The 19,804-nt window shown below is 40.9% G+C and overlaps 1 long non-coding RNA gene across 1 annotated transcript; it reads right to left on the bottom strand.

Moving 5' to 3' along the window:
- Positions 1-999: 999 nt before the first annotated feature.
- LOC311436407 lies at positions 1,000-7,837 on the bottom strand. The gene is made up of 3 exons (XR_014692821.1): positions 7,752-7,837; positions 4,949-5,000; positions 1,000-1,342 (listed from the first exon to the last, which is right to left on the bottom strand). It is a non-coding gene; the product is annotated as an uncharacterized lncRNA (long non-coding RNA).
- Positions 7,838-19,804: the final 11,967 nt, after the last annotated feature.

Raw genomic sequence — 19,804 nt, 5'->3', positions numbered from 1 at the left:
TAATGTGCTAAGGAGAATGTGTAGAAAATGTTGCCACTTGGGCCCCTTAAAATCAAACTTAGACAAACCATTTGAAACCACACTGCAGGGAACAATCCCATCCTGATGTATCTTGAGGCTATGAAAACACCTAATTGCCTGCATAAGTAAAATATTCTATGATGAAGCAGTATTCACATTTATTTGTATCCTCTTCAAAATGAGCAAGGATACCAACACCAATTCAGTACTAACAATTAAATTCTGTCATGTCTATACTTATGAAACACATTTTATATAGCTAGAAAACTAGTGCATCATAAATATCAGATCCTGCTGTGTGTGTGTATTAAAAACTCTGTGTCTCTTTGGAAAAAAAAAAAAAAAAAAAAAAAAAAGCATATGTTCTTGTTGAAGAATCATGTAGTTAAAACACTGCAAGTCAAAAGTTTAGCTCTGGGTAGGGAAGTGTCTCTCTCCTTTGAGCGGCCATTAGTAGTAGCAGTTTTATTTGCTCTAAAGCCTTATGTCATGGTAAAAGGAATTTTCTTTACAGAGAACCTTGGGATCATGGGCAGTCCTTCTGTTGTCCAAGTTCTGCAGTGATGCAGTCAGCTCACCTAGGTGTAAGAATGTTCAGTGAAGCTGCTCTGAGAAGATCCCACTAGGCCAGTACAGTACTTGCAGAAGTCTATGAAAGAACAAGCTCAATGTGGTCAAAAGCTGCCTTTTGACATCAGCCAGACCTTCAGCATGGTGTTGCGGTGCTTGCCGCACCATTCCTCGAAGCTCCTCAGTGGTGCTCTTCAGATCTATGCGTGTCTTCTGGTGAGACACAGCAGCCTCCACTGTGCTCCCAAAGGAGCACAGTGAGGGAAGCATGACATGGCCAGGGCTATGGGGGCCTGCTCATGGCCTCATCTCCTTCAGCCATTGGTTTTGTCTTTGATGGCCAAGTAGGGCCCAGCATTGTGGTCAAAACATCATAATTTGGTTGGACCAGCAGCAAAGGTTGTGCTAGCTCCTGCTCCCTGGGACTTCTGTAAATACCACTCCCCAGGCATGGTTTGAGTGTGTGTAGCCAAAGCGTGGGAGCTGGGACACTCAGTGCTGTGCAGAGGTGGGAAGATCCCACAGGCAAGGCTGACATGGGCATGGAAGGCAGTGTAGGAGCCCAAACTTCCCTGGAGATGACTGCAGCAAGGGCAAAGATCCCCACTGCTAAGGAACAGCTCTTGGGCAGGACCAGTGGCTGTCTAATGCCTCCTGGCACCCGCAGGTATGGCATCCACAAGCACTGCTGTGTATTTTCTTTGGTTTGCTGGCCAAGTTGGAGAGTAAACAGCATTTCATTTTGTTTGACCTGAAACAAAATATAATTTTTTATTTTTCTTTTGCCAAGGAAAATAGAAAAATAAAACATTACATCATGTCAAAGAAAATGATTAATTCAACACAAATTAAACAGTTTAATTTTTGTTTTGTTTTGCCCAGATTTTATTCTTGTCTTTGTGTGCACATGCTCTCTCTCCATTCAGATAATATTCAAGCAATTCAGATAATATTCATAATGAAATGGAATGGAAAAGTGAAAAGTTTTGTTTTGAAATTTCCCTTTTTTTGTTGTTTGTTTTCTTCCACCTGAAGCAAACAATGGGCTTGACATCAAATTGGGGAGGGGAAAAAACAACTTTAAAAAAAAAAAAAAGTTGTCCAAGAGATCTTTTCTCTCCAAAATGTAATAGGAAAATATTTGCTCTTCTATATGTGGAAGCTTCTATGCTTCTGAAAGCAAATAATGACTTTTAGTAGGCACTTGTTATTGAAAAAATGCTGTTTGGAGAGTCCAGAATCCTCAGACTTAAATTTGTCAGTAAAAATAAATAAATAACTTCAAGTAGTAAGTTATAGGATTTACAAAGATGCTAGTGACTTTCTTTTGGCAGCATCTTAGAGCTGTTTGTGGTAAACTGACCTAAGATAATTACTTGTTTTAAATTTAATAAAGCTAATGTGCAGTTCATTTTCTTTACATTTGAAAACCAGCAGATCTAGCTCTTTCTTTACTATTACATGGATTTTCCACATGGCCTCAAAAATTTTGTAACATTAGGTTATAGTTTTTATATCCCTTCTTTCTCACTGAGAAGGTTTTGCTCAAGTCATTCTTCTTCTGAGTAGGCATAGCAGGTGGAAGATGGTTATTCAATTGAAATCCTAGCATATATATTTTTTTTAATGTTCAGGTCTCCATCATTCTCTTTCCACTGCCTCACTGTGGCTCTGTAATTGCTTTTCCTGTCAGCTCCAATGCTGCCTTGGACTTCCAGTAGTGCCATTTGCTCCTAACTCTTTGCACGCAACCATCTACCGTATTAAATACAGCACCCCCATGTTGATTTATCTGGTTGTACTTGTTGGAACAGCTCTGTGGCATTTATTCAAGGGAGTAAGGAATTGCTTTTGCAATCATGGCTTGGCAAAGAGTAAACCAGGAAAGGATGCCCAGATGAGAATGAATCTGTCAGACTCATTTTCTTCTTGCTTTTAATGCTGAATTTATTTTGTCAGCTTCTTGAGGAAGTAAAACATACAGATGTTTGATACTTAACTGGAAACTCAGATTCATTTACATTCCTGAGATAAAATGAAAATTAAACAGTCTGCTTCACTTCTTACCATCCTCTGCATCTTCTGCTAACCAAACCTGGAGTCTAGTAAGGGCAATAAGGCATCACTTCGTAGTGATAAAGCCACCTAAGATTGGGTTTGAAGGTTAATAGGGGCTCGAAGAGCATGGATATTTAATTGAAATCAAATATTCAGACTCTGTGGGAAAAGAGCATCTGCATTATCTGAGACTAAATGACTGTAGGATGGAAAAATACATTTCTTCTGATGTCTGGTTTAACTGGCCACAGTGTGACTTGGTGATACCTGAGGAAAGGTCCCATTCTTCCCAGCAGTGCCTGTGTTCAGCTTCCCTGGGGCAGGGTGAAATCCATCCTGGGGGAGCCCACACCCCTAACAACCACTCATGCTTCCTTCTGCTGGACCCCTGTGCAGCAGTGATTTTAGCTTTCCCGAATCAGTAAAAATATATGTTATTTACTGTTCCCACCTGAGGCATGCTCACTGAACCATCTCTGGGTCTTGTATGTCTAAATCTTTTTCTCCCTGTCTCTCATGTTATTGGTTGTCTTTCATCCTATCACTTGTTGTATCTCACCAAGGATTATTAGCTTTCCAGGACAAAGTTTAGAATCTTCCATTTCTTGCAGGACATCTTGTGTGCTTTTGAGGGCCTTGCAAATAAACAGTCAAGGTCAATGTTGGCACGTCACCTTCTCCCTCTAGATAGCAGGGCTCAGCAGGAGCAACTGTGTTTGCAGTGGGACACTTGTTGGGAAGACAGGTGTGTCCTCTGGATCTCTGCTGGGTCTTTGCAGAGTTTTGTATACAGCTGTGCTGCCGTTACCTGCCACCCAAATGAAGTGGCCAGTCTAGTACCGTGCTTAGGTACTTAACCAAACAAAACTTCACTTTGGCATCAGTGGGAGTTAGCAAATCAGTGTGACTCCTGGAGGTCACAGAGCTTTTTAGAACCTGGTTCCTAAGCAGAAATGTTTCTGCGGGAGGCAGAAAAGTGAAGGAAAAAAAAAAAAAAAGGTTCCTACAGGAACGAGGTCTTGCTCAAGGCCATGCTCCTTCAGACTGGTAGTGCAATGTTCAGTCCCGTTAATTCCTGATCACAACTCTAAAATTAAATATTTGTTTGTGTGCCTAAGTTGCTAGTTGAAATTGATATGCTATATCAAAGAATTAGGGGAAAAAAAAAATCTTATTCCATATATACTTCTCTGTAATAACATATGATTGGAAACCAAATAGGAGAAAAAAAAAAAAAAAAAAAAAAAAAAAAGATCTTATTTCCTACTTCTTATCTGCGAAGGTCTTCACTAAGTTAAAGTGACTAACATTTCCATATGGACTCCAGCTGCAGAATGCATAACTGAAATGGAGATACAGGGCATAAATAACCAGCAAGATCATTTTCCAACATGCAAACCATCAACTTCCTAAATTGGTCATGGGATAAACCCTGTAAAGAAGAAAAAGTAGCACAGGAAGTTTCAAAAACAGATTTAAGAAACAGGTTCTTCTAATTCTCATCTGCTAGCAATTTTCCAGAGAGGCAATGAGAAAGGGGTCCCTGCAAGGCGGACAGGGCTTCATGCCACCATACCTCAGCAGAACAGTAAAGAACCCATCAAGTTCCAAGAACTACAGAAAGCTGAAAACCAGAGCATGCACCACCTTCCCAGACTCAATCAGAAGGCTCAGCAGCTTGCAACGCGCTATTTAAAGTTAACATCAAGTGGGAGCATGGCAGTTTTATCAGGAATGTTTTCTCATACCCTTTTGTGAAACCTAAATGCTTTCCAGACTCAGGAAGTCCTGCCCTTAGAACAGGAGGCCTAAGTAAATTAGAGCATTTTTAAGAAATAACATTTCACAGTGTTAGCCATCCAAACACAACTCCAACTCAAATTAGGAGGTGTGAAGATGCACTGGATTTATGAATGTGTTAATTGAAACCCTTTTCAGTTACAGAATCCTTTTATTTTCCATATTTTATCGCTGCAGGTTTAGCACTGAGTTGTGTAAAAACCTTTGATTTAAAGCTCTGTTGTGATTGTTCTAAAAAGTTATGGTATCAAAGATATACCTTCTCTTCATGACTCCTACATAACATACAAAGCTATACAAATCAGATTGGCCACCTCAAATTCAATGAATGGCAAACTTCATCCTTTCTACTGTCTTTTTTAAAAATTAAATATTTCAAATTAGTTTATCCCTTTCCCAAATCTAAGTGTGGTTGGCCTATTTCAAAATATGGTTATTTAAACTTCTAGCTGCCACAGAATTCCTGCCTGTTTTTAGAATGAGAGTCTTAATCCCATACCTGTGTGGTAACTGATGCTTTAATTGTGACCACTGCATAAAGCACTCAGGATCTGCAAATAACAGAACAGTTTGTTTAGAGGTCATGTGAAATGTAGTATTTGTCAGTGCTGCTAGGTAGTCTACACACGATAGATGACTTCAGACAACAGTGATTATGCTGTAGAAGAGAATATTTACTGTAGTGAAAGAAAGTTACATTTCCAAGGTCAATATTTTCCCTTATGCTCTGTACTGAACCTGAGGAAAACTTTTGTGCACACCCTGTAATTTAAAATTTGAAAGAAATGTTGACAGAAAGAAATGCGTTTCTTCTGCATGCTGCTTTTGCGTGTCAGCTAATCTCTTTTAGCAATACAGAGTGTTACCTTGATTGTCAGGTTCATTTTAGACCTTTCAATCTTCATTCAAGGAAACCTTCACGGTTTGGTTTGACTGGTTTTATTAATTTACTTGGTCACTTGTTTGGAAATAAGATCAATACTCTAAAGGAACAAGCTGACATACACAATTAACAAAGGTCTAGTGCCAAAAAATAGATTGCTAACTACTGAAATGGCATACAGCTCTTTTGGAAGAGGAGATGTGTGTGCCTTGGCTTTAAAACCATGTTCTCCTGACCATTTTCTGATCCAGAAGGATTAAATATTACTTCATAACTGGCAGATTCATGTCATGATTATCCTGAAGAAATCACCTCTTCAATAACCTCGCCAAAGAGCATTGTGCTAGTGGAGCCTGGCTGGGAAGATTAGGAGCTATGAGAGCCTTTGATGAGAGGGCAATAGATGCTTAGCCTTGTGGTGACAGCCAGGTGTTTTGGCATCATATAGGCAAACCTGAGGAAGACTTCACCACCAGTAGCTTGAGAAGGGTAGCTCTGTTTTGCTCCCAGAGGAAGAGGAGTGAAGGCAGTATAATCAGCTGAATTGCTGAATTCTGCTACATGCTGAGTAAGGCTTTCTCTGTTGAGTAATGAGGAGAATGTGCACGGAATATATTTTTCTCAGTGAGATTAAGGGATCAGAGTCAATGTGTGTATGGGACAGAATTTCCTGCCATGGAGATCAGCCTGAGTCGGCCTTGCAAAACCGTAGCACAGTCATGTCCTCACACTGGCGTTTTCATCACACTGGGTGCAATCGCATTCTTTCTGGAATGAAACCCCTCGGGCTGGGGGCAATGTTTGGTTGCAAAATAGTCACAGAGCTTTCACTGAGAAGGATGTCTTCCCCTTCTTTGCAGGCATGGTCTGTGCACTGTCAGCTCCAGTGCAAAGACAGACCACTAAAGCTGCTCTGAGGCTGAAGAGAGACTGTCCCTGAGGTAGTTATTATCAGAGCAATTCAGGACAACATGCACAACCTCCAGAAGGAACCAGGGTGTCCTATATGACATTCTCATGCACTTATATACACATATATATACATGTATATACTTACAAACACATGTACACACAGAAGCAAATATATTAGTTCTGGTTATTTAGCTGCTAATTGGATGATTAGCAAAGGACAATGCGTTAAATGAATCCCTTGTGTAAGCACATTGTTTTTCATGAAGTTATACCAGAGATAATTAAGGCCCCTGTTCGTTTCTCCCAGCTTTCCTATCTGATTAGGGACAGAAAAGAAGTCCCCAGCCCAATTAAACAATCCATCTGGGAAAAGCGTGAATTTTGGAGGCCATTCTTTACTCAGACTTGGCTGTCTCCTCCTTAATTATTATAAACATATTAGTTACAGTAGTTTGTTTTGGAAGGTAAACAGAAATAAAACATTATGAAAAGTGATACAGTAGTGCAGACCACAAGTATGTCTAACTCTGTCTGTGGATTCCCATAAATGTCAATATTTTCGTTAGATTAGTAGTGTTCCTATTGAAGTGGCCAGAACAGTTCCAGTAATTCATTATTTTCTCTCTTGTTCTCCTTGAATATGAGCTACCTCCTGCTGTTTGTGCATCTAGCCCAGTATGGTGGGTTGCTTATAGCATCTGAAATACCCTCATGTTGAAAACAGAAAACAAACAAAAAAATATTTTACCACAATCACAAAAAACCATGCTAGGAAAGGATTTCCAAACAGAGCTTGTTTGTGCTCCCTGGAAAGCAGCCCCTTCACTAGCTCTGACTGATAACGACAAAGTTTGAGCCCTATCATTATTTCTCATAAGGAAAATCCAACACCTTGGATGTAGGTGTACCAGATCCAACACCTTGGATGTAGAAATACCAGGAAAAAAAAAAATATATTTTTTTTTTCTCAGGTACTGCTATGAAGAACTCTAGAGTCAAAGTTGAGTATTAGCAAATAATTGTACAAGAAGTCATGCTTTCCAGAAACACGATAATAGTCAGAGATGAGGAAGTCACTTTCATACCTCCGCAGAGAGAGAACAGGATGGTTATCTGAAATAATTAACTGTCCCTTCAAGCAGAAATCAGTTATAAACTCAGTAGTTCCAGTATTTCTTCTATATAGTGTTAATATTTCTGGGAACCTGTAGATTGAAGTAACGTCCAGGAAAAGCAGAAATCATTTTAACTAAGTGCCTTTGGGCGGGGGGAGGAGAGAGAAAAAAAAAAAAAAAAAAAAAAAAAGTAAAAGAAAATTTTGTCCATTTACACAGTACCTGCAAAGCTTGACTTTCACTCCTGTAACAATATGCAAATAGTAGGAAAGCTTTATATCAGTTAGGACCAAGAGTATATGTACACATCGTATCGTGTCTTGGCATGTCGGGAGCTAGCAAGATTGATCAATTGATAGAAGAGTCGTACAAGAATCTGACTCAGACTTTACCTTGGGTCACCAAGTTTCAGCTGCTGCAGGCAATGCTGCCGTGCATGTCTATCCTAGCGCTGCTCTCATGCATCCTCTGAGCTGTGTTTGATGGAGTCATGCGGTTGGCTGTGCACATCCATTTATCCATTACCCAACAGCATCCCTAACATGGCAGATGTTTTCCTTCACTCTAGACACGTCTGAGATGCATCCATTTTATTTGTCAGAGGCTCAGAGCTATCAAGCTCTTTGGTAGCTCCTGGCATTTATTATAAACCCATTCTCTTTTGTATTTTCATTTCATTTAACATTTTGGAGGCATTTTCTTTCAAAAGCTTTAAGGTGTCTGCCTGTGTGCCTCTGGGGGATGTCCAGGTTTCATATCCATATGTTCACATGGAAATAACTTTTGAGTTATTTCATAGATTCATGGTTTGGTCAATGAGATGCTGATTGGCCTTTGAGTTGTAGATTTTCAACAAATGAATCTTGTTTAAACTGTTAAATGCAGCTGCCGCCCTGCCAATTTGTGACCTTATTTCCTTCTGGATATCCCCATTGACTTGCATTCTGCTGCCAAGGTATGTAAATTGACCTGTGGGTATTCCCTTGCCCTCTAAAGTAATTCTTCAGCTGGGAGTCACTGGGGTTCTCATTAGATTGACCTTATAAAACTGATTATGAAACCCATCTGTTTGTGATTAAAAATAATTTGTTGTGATTATATGGTGAAATGTTGTTACTTTGGTACCCAATAGCTGCTGCTATGATGCAGTATCTTTTCAAGATTTCTAACTGTTCATCACCTGTGTGTGCTCCTAGCTCTTCCTCTGCTACCAACTTCATGGAGAATATATGCCACTACAGTAGCAGCATTTCTTCCATCTTGCTACAAATATGCTAGTGGTATCAATAGGATGGTAATCAAAATTATTATGGTTTAGTTGAAAACTTATTTTCTGATTTTCCTGATCTTTTTCTCCAACTTAGAAAAATAAAAGAAAGCTAGGCAAGCATAACTTGAACAGAGACAGAAATAGATAAGGGAAAGCATTTTTTTTTGCAGTCAGATGTGTACTAAATGTAGGGATTTTGCATCAGGTGGAATTTATTAACCTTATTGCTAGTTTAATTTATTAAACTAGTGGGATGACCACTTATCCAACTCTGAATCCTCACCCTGCCCACACATGTCCTTGCCCCTGCATTTCAAAGAAGAAACCTCGGAGTATCTAAGGGTGTTGGGTAGTGATTTACCTGGCCTGCAGTGAGACTCCTTTCAAATCTTTCTCACTTTTTCTGTTGCTGCATGGCATTTGGTTTTCCATGAAAATTGTTGATTTAGCAGCTGTAGTAAATGGTGTTCCCCAAAACACCATCACCTGCACATACTGCTGCAGAGGTACGTGTGAGGATTGCATGTGGCATGGGATCACACACCAAAAAATGTATCTCTGTGTATATTGCTTTTATTCTCAGGTCCTCTCCTTGTCAAAGTGCACAAAGAGATGAATAAGAGCCCAGATCAGTTTTCATTATCATAAGCCTTGTTTTATACGTTTCTGTTATGTTTCCTATTACTCAAATCTTTGACTGAATACATATTTTTCTTACTTGTCATCTTAGTACAAACCTTCCCAGGAACTTCAGATCATTTTTGTTGCTCTTTCTGGATATTTGCAGTTGCTATGTAACTAAGATAAGATAATGAAAGCCAACCTATGTGTTCAGAATATTTTTGCCTAGGTACATAGAGTACATATAGTTGTATACAATATGGAGATATGAAAGCCATATATTCTGCATCTTGTTGTTAAAATACACAAAATAAGTTATGCAGGCTATGCATTGCAGTGTTTTGAAAACAGTTTACTGTTTTGAAAACAGTTGACTCTTTATCCAACTCTGATCAGCTGGTGCTCTCGAGTGTACACAAAAAAGCTGCAGTGACTCAGTGACAGGACTCCATATTCACACAGCTAGCATCTGGGCCAGATTTTGGCTCAGTGGTGGCAATTTTATATGCAGCCCATGTACCTGAGAAGTTGCAGTGATTTTTCTCACATTTGCTTGATTTTGCACTAATGCTAATTAGGCTTTTTCAGTGACAGCTATGCTTGCTCCAATCCAATACCCTCACAATGGTGTCACCAAGAGCATATTAAAGACTGCAAGCTGCAGTCTTTACAAACATGCACTTGTTGGGCTGATGGGTATGACCCACATCAGCTGCCATTAGAAGAAGCACGGGTCAGAGGCAGGGAACCTGCACCTTCACCACTCCAAGCTGGGTACTGCTGCTGGGCTCCCTTGTCCAACTGTGGGGTGATGGAGCTGGGGATGGTGCTTCTGCCCTCCCTGGCTCGGACAGCCCCCAACATGGCAGGACTCATGCTCCTGTCGTGCTGGAGAGCCCCATGGGTCCCAGTCACTCATTAAAGCCCAAGTGTGTGTTACGTGGTCGCCAAGGCAATGAGATAATTTAAGTAATTACCTCCACAAAGTCTCCTGTTGATATCCAGCACATCAGCCTGCCTGTCGTTGGGCAACCTGAGGCATGCATGCTGCAGTCGTCTTTTCTGGAAACCCAAAATGTGTTTCCAGTAATGGGGAGTGCACACTCTCAAACGGTGTTTTTTTTGTTTTGTTTTGTTTTCTGTTTTTTTTTTTTTTTTTTTTTTTCCGCTCCACAGAGCACAATGTTTTTTTCCAAGTAAGTCGGTTTTTGCCTTGGGTACACCTTGGAGACTCGTGGCAGATAGAGCAGCCACAGATCTGGTTCTCTCCTTACATTTAAATAAACATTCCTGTCCCAACTGGCAAAAGCCCCGTCTCTGCTTCCAACCCTGCCTGCATAGGCAGGGATGTTACTGCTACTGCGCAGACGCTGATGCTATCAGCCAAATGTGCTCCAAGAGAAAGTAGGAAAAACACACTAGAAAACCCCGCACTGTTGATAAGAGCAACGGAGGCTCAGAAAATGTCCAAATTAGCAGCCAGTAACAGAGATTGCTTCACCAAAACAGCTGGGGCTCATCTCAGCACATGCTGGTATAATTGGCTGAGCCAATGATCCAGCTCATGCATGGTTGGTGAGGTTGGTTTGACTGAAGTATGCAACTAGGGGCTCAGGTAAGAGCCAGGCATGCCGCAGACGGGCAGCTCTACGTGCCCCCATCCCACTCCCCTTTCCTTCAGTATTCCCCACAGTCTGCATAGGGAAGATTTTGTTTGGGATTTGGTTCATGCTGATGGGCCTGTGCTGGGTACTTCACTGGAACTGGAGTATTCATTTCAGTCATGACCTGAGGCAAATTTGAATGTAGGTTTCCAGAAGTGCTAAAACAGTATAGACAGAGTTTAATGGGCCAGTCTCCAAGCTCTATAAATTTAACTATTCCCATATATCTAGTGTAAGTTACAAGTTGATTAAAACATGTGTGAATTGATTCCTGTAGACTGACACTTCACAGGTGGCTTTAGACTGAGAAATGATCTGGTTTTGCTTTATAAAGTGTTTTGTGTCTCATATGTATGGCTTGGAAGTTGTCTTAGAAAATCTCCATGGCTGCTAGTCTGCTGGACCAGCTGAGCTGGCAGTTTAGCCAGGAGGCAACAGACAGATGACTGTATTCCTTTTATCACTTGGAGGTTGCAGAAAATACAAACAATATGGCCTTGAAGAGAGAGTGCATCAGAAAATCAGTTTCTCCTTAATCCTTTCAATGAAAATTTACTGCAGCCTTAGACTTACCCTCATCAATGGTAGCACACCCATATCAATCCACTCAAAAAAAGAAATAAACCCTTTGCCTCCTGTATTGAACCTTCCCCAAACACTCCCACACCCCCAGAGGAGAACACAGGATTAAAGGGAGGCTCTGGGCAAAGCCTTGTCTGCATGTAGGGACAGAAGAAATGGGCTTGAGGCCTTCAAAGGGCGTGGACATCCTTTCAGACTGGGTACCCCTGGGTTGCTGGGAAGGGCTGTGAATTCTGGACAAACCTGGGGACGAAAGGAAGGCTTTCTCCTTCTCATGTTGCGGGAGGCTTCTCTTGTCCCTGCCATAGCCAGCAGGACATCACTGTTTCCTTGCAGAAGTCACCCCCCACAGTAGACAGCCTCTGCCACCTCCCAGGATGCTCCTACCATGCCACCTGCTGGGATTTTCTCTGCAGAGGGCCATAGATGAGTGTGCCTATGTGCATCTGCTGATGCAATATTGCGACCTCCTGTGAAGCTCTTATGTCTCCTGCTGGAGAGATTGTAGGGGAAGGCTATAGCACTCTTGGCAAGACATCATGGAGCCAATCTTGATTGTTTTCTGGGCCACCACTAGAAAAGCTTCATAAACTGCTCCATTACCCCATGCCAGTAAAGATGTCAGTCTGAGCTATCACCTTCTCCCTGTTACCACTCACCTCTTACCTATTGTCTTTAATAGCAGTTGCTAATGTTACAAGCAAAGATAACTGATACACTCCTAAATAAAATTCCTATAAACTTGATTTTGATAATAGAAGAATAATGAAAGGTGTATGGTTTCAGCAGAAGTTTACAGTGTGTGCTTTGTTATCCTTTCAGGGAGGGTATTTCCACTCTTTTTGGTGCCATGCATTACCTGGCTGAGAGACAATCCAATTTAGATACCTTGTCTCCAGCAACGGCCAGCAATGTTGTTTCTAAAAGAAAGCAGCAAACACTGCCATGACTATGTGAGGTTGTAAGTCTGAGGATTAAACTCAGTCTGAATCTGAATGGCTTGGGATTTTATTAGGAAAATCTTTATTAATCTGGTTTTCTCACTCCACTGATTGTTTTTAGTCTTCATTTGTGTACTATTTGTAGTGTGTACATGAATGGCAAAGACTAAGAAAGTGCAAAGATTTTTTTTTGTAATCATGTGTCATGATGTTGTTTCTGTAGAATTAGACCTAAGTAGTAAAATAATTTCTGAAGAGGGAGGTATAATTATTTTCAGTACTGTATTTCCCTAAGAATGAATAAAAAGCAAGTACCAGGGGTGGGTGGGCGTTATGATTGCTCTGTGAAATTCCAAGCAATGCATTCCTGAGATTTAGCTGGGAAACCAGCTAAAGTTGAGTGCATACTTGCCATTTGTAAATCATATTATTTAAATTCCCTGTTAACATACATAACTCACTATCTTGATAATCAAGCATTCTGGACTACTTCCAGATAGCCCAAACCAGACAGAGGGTTTGGACTTTGCTTTGATTACTAAGACACTTGAAGTGGAAGCCTAACTCCATACCCTTTCTGTATTGCATGATTTTTAGTTCTTAAAACATGCTTTTAAATCTTGTTTCTGGAAGGCAGTGACATACATGCCCAGTCCCAAGCACAGAAGTTCACAGCACATTATTTTACATGTACTTAAATTTAGCAACATAAAAACAACTATTGAATTAAATGCTATGTGGTAAGGAAATGTGGATGAGCTATGGATATGTTGTGGGTGAGAAAGAAGTTCATGATAGGCCTCAGTTTGAAGGCTGAGTCACTGATGTCCATCCACCAAGCTAATTGCATCCTCGTACACCTCTTTTTCAACTCCTTGATATGCATGGCTGGAAATGAGAAATTTGTCATCTGAATTGATAGGGTGTTCTCCTCTGAGCAAGGCTCAGGATGTTTTACCCTAGCTGTACTGTCATCTCATTAAATGTAATGGGGTTATCACAGTCTGTGGGAGCAAAACAACTTGGGTGGACCAGGCACTGCCTTTGTGAGGAGGCTGACTTTGCCCTTGTGGAAGGTGATGTCTCCCAAGCCTAGGTTATGCTATCAAAAAACTAAAATTGGGAAGTCCCAGTAATTTTATCCGAACATAGCACCATGTGAATGGTGTTAACCTAACTCTTCTGAAATATCTGTTGCATTCTTAATCTTAGGAGAACATTTGCCCTATTATTATCCAGTACTTACATTTCACAGCTAAACACTGTGATTCTTTCCCTCTTGATTGTTCCCTTTCTTGCCTGAATAGATAGTCCCAGTGGATCTCTTCTACCTGTTTCCTGTGTGGGGAGCAAGCAGATAAGGTAGCATCTCTTCAGCTTTCAGTATGTGTGCAGTAAGGTGCACCACTGGGGAGGTGCTTAGGGACCCTCCCGACTCAGGACCTTCATCCCCACTACTTCTTTTCTGCTTCTGTTACCAGAAAGTCTACTCTTTTTGGCCTTCCCCAGCTACCTGTGGAGATAACACTCTCAGTTTATGAATTCTAAAAAAAAACACAAAACAAACCAACCAAACAAACAAACAAAGAAACAAAAAAACACAAGGACAGCTGCTGCAAACCAACTTCTATGCTTAAAACAGAAGGTGGTGGTGTTTTTTTTTTTATTATTGTTGTTTGGTTTTTTTTTGTTTGTTTTTTTGTTTTTTTTTTCCTCCAGAACCTAATGGAAAAATAATTCAATATCTTTTTAGGTGTGTGTGGTTTTAGATTAGTTTATTAATCTTTATTATCTAGATTAATGGAACTTTAGTATTAGATAAATGTTTACATAATATAACCCTTGTCAGTGCTGGAGGTAATGGGTGTTGCCATTATACAATATTTTGCATTCTTTAATATGTACATTATTTATGAACATATTAGCCAAAATTCCAAACAAGTGCATAGTTTGAAGCCTAACCTTGGAGTTTCTGCCCCCTAATCCATGTAAGAAATGAAGGAGATAATGAGCAGAATCAACTTTTCTATGTGCAATTGCACTGAGATTAGAGGCCTGGATAGGATGCAGATGTGAATCTCTGTCAAGTCATTTCACAGCTATGGTGAGTATGCAAACAGCCCCAGATTTTTCACAAAGCATGGATAAAAGCTGAACACCTGCCAGTCCCATATGTCTGACAATGGAACATATTTTTCCATGGTCCCTTTCCTGGACTTCTACTTAATTCTCCTTTGCAAGGTACCATGGATCTGTTCTTGCAGCATTTTTTGGAGAGTGTTATCTACCTAGAGTGAAATCTTGGCCATTAAAATAGCAAACTTTAAGTAAGGATAGTAGCATATTCTAATGATCCAAGGAATAATATTGCAATTTTTTTTTTACATTAACACAGTAAATAAACTCCTCTCAGTGCTGTTTGAAATATGAACAATTTTATTAGCAATGCTATCAGTTCTGTTCTTCCTACTTTAGGCAATTTATTGTTCCTGCTTGCACAGTGCAGAGAAACTGGAGAATACATGTATAATACTGGAACATGTGATTGCTATCAAAGCTACACAGCAGTGTTTTATGCTTTCATTTTGAGGAAACGTGGCCCATTTTTCTCTGACCATTGCCTGGGATGAGAGCTTTTTAGTCTCTGTTGTGCCATGACTCAAGGCAACTGTTCCATGAAGAAAACACAACTGAACCTCCAACATTTGCATGAAAAAGGGTCTCACATTGAAAGAACCACTAAAGTATCAAAATTTCTTAATCTTAATTTCATATTCTTCATTCAGCCTAAGAAATACAATGGAGCTCCACATCTCAAAGGAAGAAGGTTTCTCCTGAGTCGTCAGCATGCCCTCCTGAGAGCATATGGATTTCCCACAGTTTTCTTCATAGCACTTTTAGCCACTTTGCTTTTTGTCCCAGCTGGAAACAGAAACTGCCAGAGGTTCATGAAAATGAAAAATGGGGAGTGAAATATATTGTAAATCCAAACTTTCAAACCCCAATAAGGCTTAATTATTATTTCATCCAAAGTGGCTCGCATAATTATTTCTCCCAGGTTTTAATGCTGTAAACCTGTCTTCTGCAGCACACATCCACATTCCCATTGACCATGCCAGGAACTCACATCCAAATATATCACTTGAGCAAGAAAACATACAATGATTCTATTAAAACCTGCCAACTGCTTGAAAGCTAAATATCATTGCCTTGGTATTAGGAGTATTCTCTAAAGTAACTACAAGGAAGTGCAGGGAATACTGAAGAAACTGTATCTATTTATCTTAGACAAAACTGCCAGATTTTTAAGGACGTCTCCTCCAGGTACTGTCAAATAGCAATTGAGGTCCTTACATAATTTGGACCAGAAATGTTACTCAGTTAAAGAAAGCAAAGGGCATGTCAGAGATAATTTCCTTCTTATGGCATGTTGTCATTCTGCCCCACTGCTCCAAATGTGATACATGTCATCGCTAATAATTCCTGCACCCTATAGCATGTCTGTTTTTCCCTTTAATTCAGTGGTTAGATGAACCAGCCAAATTACACATGGCTGTGAGTTCCAGGGGGGAAATGGCTGATATATATGAGAGACTGATTTCACATTCAGATTTACAATGAAAAGTGTGAGACAATGTTCCAAAAGAGATGCTTTGTCATTGTCCTCTAGCCTAATATAGTTCATTTTAAGTATTATTAAAAAAACTAGCATTAATAATTCATAAAAACTTGGGAAATTCTTAATTGTGCTTCTTTTCCAATTTACCCTGTGGCTACTATTTTTTCCTTCAGTCATATAGATAGGTAAGTTGATTTCCCCATTTCTACTTTCTTTATTTTAGAGGTTGTCTTCTTACTGTTTTATTTGCAATTACCCCCCAGCTTCTGTCTACCTCCTAAAGATGGAATCACCATGCCCACAGTTTTCCACAGCAGCAGCATAGTCCTCTGACTTTCTGAGGAGCTGCACCTCTAAAGAAAGAGAATGTGATCCTTATTTTCTCTTCATCTCAGGGCTCTGGGTCATTAAATGTTGCTAACAGTTTCTTCAGAGCTGTATTGCCTTGCTAAGAAGGCAATCCCCTTTCTAAAGGCCATACTTTCTTATTCTTAATTGTATGCTTATGATGACTACTTTGTGGATTATGTATGAATTTATTTTTCATGACACTTGGAAAAGCTCCTATCCCTTGAAAACTTAAGGGACTTTTCCGGACTATGTTTGTGCATGAGATAATATTTGAATGCCACTAAGACAAAGGAAAAAGACAAACCAATCACTCTGAAAGTCCAAGGTACTTCCCCTATACACCCCGATGTAAGCATAAAATTCAGTATATACTGATTAATAAGACATTGCTTCTTATGCTATGGAGCTCATTAATGCAGGATTATGTATGTGTAATAGTGGTGAGGTAAATGCCTAAAAAAAACCAAAAACCTCCACTGCGCATAACAATCTCATGCAGTTCTTCCTCACCCAGGTGCTGCAAATCCCACAAACCAAGACCTTTGCTATGTAGGCAGCTTGGCAGCTTTCTGGGGAAAAAACATAAAAATAAAAAAATCCTGTAATCAACACAACTTCCTCCTCTAAATTGCATATAAACAGTGACCCTATTTATGCTTCCCAGTGATCCTTCCTGGTACCGGTGGGATTACTAATTTCTGCCTTCCAGAGCCTTCCTCCCCACAGCAGGAGGAGGGCCAGGGGGAGAAGGGCCAGGACCAGAGTGAGGCCAGGGAAGGGAGCAGATCCCAACCCCGAGCTGCCTCTAGCCTTTGGGAGCCTGGCCAGCAGCTGGCACGGTGGGCATTTGGCAGAGCTGTGGGTCCCTTACACAGGGATGGAAGTTTCGGGGAATGGAAGCTGAGGGGGTGACACATCCCTTCAAGTTTATCTGAAGACAGACTGGAGGGTTCATATGCAGCAGCCCTAATTTGGGGAAATGGTGTGTGGTTTCCACTTGGAAGCTCTTAATTAAATAGTCTGCCTAGGCTTGCATGTAGGTCTGTGTTTATCTGAACACACTTTTTGTTTTTGCGGGGGTGGACGGGATGAATTAGGGGGCAGGAGTGTGCACTCCAGGATAAAAATGTCTAGTGCCGACTTTGCCAGTCCCGCAGTGAGGAAAGCAGAAGTGCAGAGCTCCTGCATGGCTTCCAATTTTCCTGTTTCTGGTTTCAGCATTTAATATATTAATTTATACTGTTTAGCCAGGAAGCCTGCTTTCCTTCACCTTTGGAAGGCAAAACACTCTAAAGCCGAGAAAGCAGCAATCCTCATGAATTCACCGTGGGCCAGAGAGGCCGGGCAATGTTTAAAGACACAGTTTATCAAATGGGATTTGCATTGCCCTTGTATCCCTCTGCCTTCATTTTGTTGTTTTAGTTTTCCTGCTTTCTCAGGGGCATTCATTGACTGAATTGTCTAAACACATTGACCACAACTGCCAAGTTATAAATGCTTTCCTTCAGAGATGATAATCTAGATAAAGCAGTTGGCTAGCTGCCTCCAGAGGAGGAATATACAGCAGGGTGAGTTCCTAGCACTTTTATTTATCATCTGGAGTATCTTAATTATCAGCATTAGACAAAGGCTCAGGCGTTTCCCAAGGAGCTGGGGACAGATGTATGTTTTATGCTGGCAGAGGCTGTGTTCCTGCCCTGCCACATGTCTGAGTATCGTCCTGTCCTGCCCTCCTCGGAGATGATGGGACACGGTGGGAGTACATAACCCCCAAAACACAGGATTGGTGTGGGCAGGAGGTTGGCTGAAGGCAGGATCTGGCCCTGCATCCATGGACAGAGCTGCTGGGACAGGCTGTCAGTGCAGCTCCCTGTGGCACATCCCTGCTGTTGGCGGGGTTTGCAGCCAAGTTTGGGGTGCTGGCACTTTGCAAAGGGAGATGGGGCAGGGGAGTGCATCCCTCCACTTGGCCTTTCCTTCTCGTGCTCTGCCTCCAGTGCCCAAGCACAGTTTCCACCTAGTTCTCTAAAGGTGACTTTCATCGGGGAAAAAAAAAAAAAAAAAAAAAAAAGTGGCAGGTTTACAGGTATGTAAACACCTTGTTTTACTAACAGTAATATAAAAACCTGACTTGACCTGACAGCTTTTCTTTAAAGAAAATATTCCCCAGCTACAATGAATCTCCTGTCACTAGTTCCCGTTTCCAGAGACAAACTGTACTGTTCCAAGAATGTGTTGCACAAGTGAATTCAAAACAAAGTAATCATGGGGAAAGTGGGTTCCTTATAGCAAAGCTTTTATAAAGCATCACAGACACGGTTATTTTAATCTTCTGAAGTGTCTCTATCAGTACTTCCCTTCCTCCAAGCAATTTGGACCAGAATGACAACAGCAATAATTGCAGGATGAGTCACTGGCTATATTGGAGGTGAGACATCATTGCGGATAGAAGGCCAAGAAACAAGCCTCAAAAACGGACTTGTTTTTATATTGCTTCTGTGTCTGTCAGCTGGGCAATACTTATAACAGCACTGTGCGTGTCCCTGGTCCCAGGGCCTGCTGGCACTGCTGCTTCAGTTTCAGGTTTCCAGGACACCTCCAGAAAACCACTTCCAGCTGGCTCCTGTCAGACAGGATCTTAATTTCTGAGCTTATTTTAATATCAATTTTATATTTGTTATAGTCACATAAACACATTCTTTGTGTACTTATCATTTTGTTACATGAAACATTTTACAGACTGTTGGCTATTATTTCAGACTAGGCCATTTGGGGATCCCTCTTGGTGAAAATCAATCATGACAAATATTTAACATTGCTTAAAGGAAATAGTTTTAATGTAGGCACTCTTAATAACAACAGCTATCACCATGTGATCAATGCTAAGATGTGTTATGATACCCAGAAAGCACCTCTATGATAGCATTTGCAAATTCTGTGCTGTGCAATCTTATCACTGACAGAGATAGAGCAATCCAAAAGCCCTGCAGTGGGATACAGGGAGAAAATGAGGCAGACAAAGATGCAGGAGAGTCTGGAGCAGGAAAGGAGGAGGAGGACAGAGCAGGACCTGCTTTCTGCAGTTGTTGCTTGGGGCTTAAAGGACCAGAGCAAGTTCAGAAGTCCTGGCAAAATGATTTTTGGCATCCACAAAAGCAAGATAATTTTGTGGCACGCTGAGGGAGGAAAAGAGGCTGAAGGAAGCAAGGGGTCCTGCCTTTCTCTTACTGCTCATTCACACATAGAAAGTTAACATCATTGACTGCTTTGTCTCAGAGCAGACTTGAGATTCAAGCTTTTCCCAGGGTGGAAACCAAGGGAAGTTTATCCGATAAGGAGGTGCAAGAGGCAGGGAGCTGCAAGTACCTGGCACTGCTGAGGCTGTGCTCCCCAGAGC

The sequence above is a fragment of the Aythya ferina genome (genome assembly GCF_964211825.1).
Source record: "Aythya ferina genome assembly, chromosome: 4".
Classification (NCBI taxonomy): Eukaryota; Metazoa; Chordata; class Aves; order Anseriformes; family Anatidae; genus Aythya; species Aythya ferina.
This window is presented reverse-complemented; position numbering and strand designations above follow the sequence as displayed.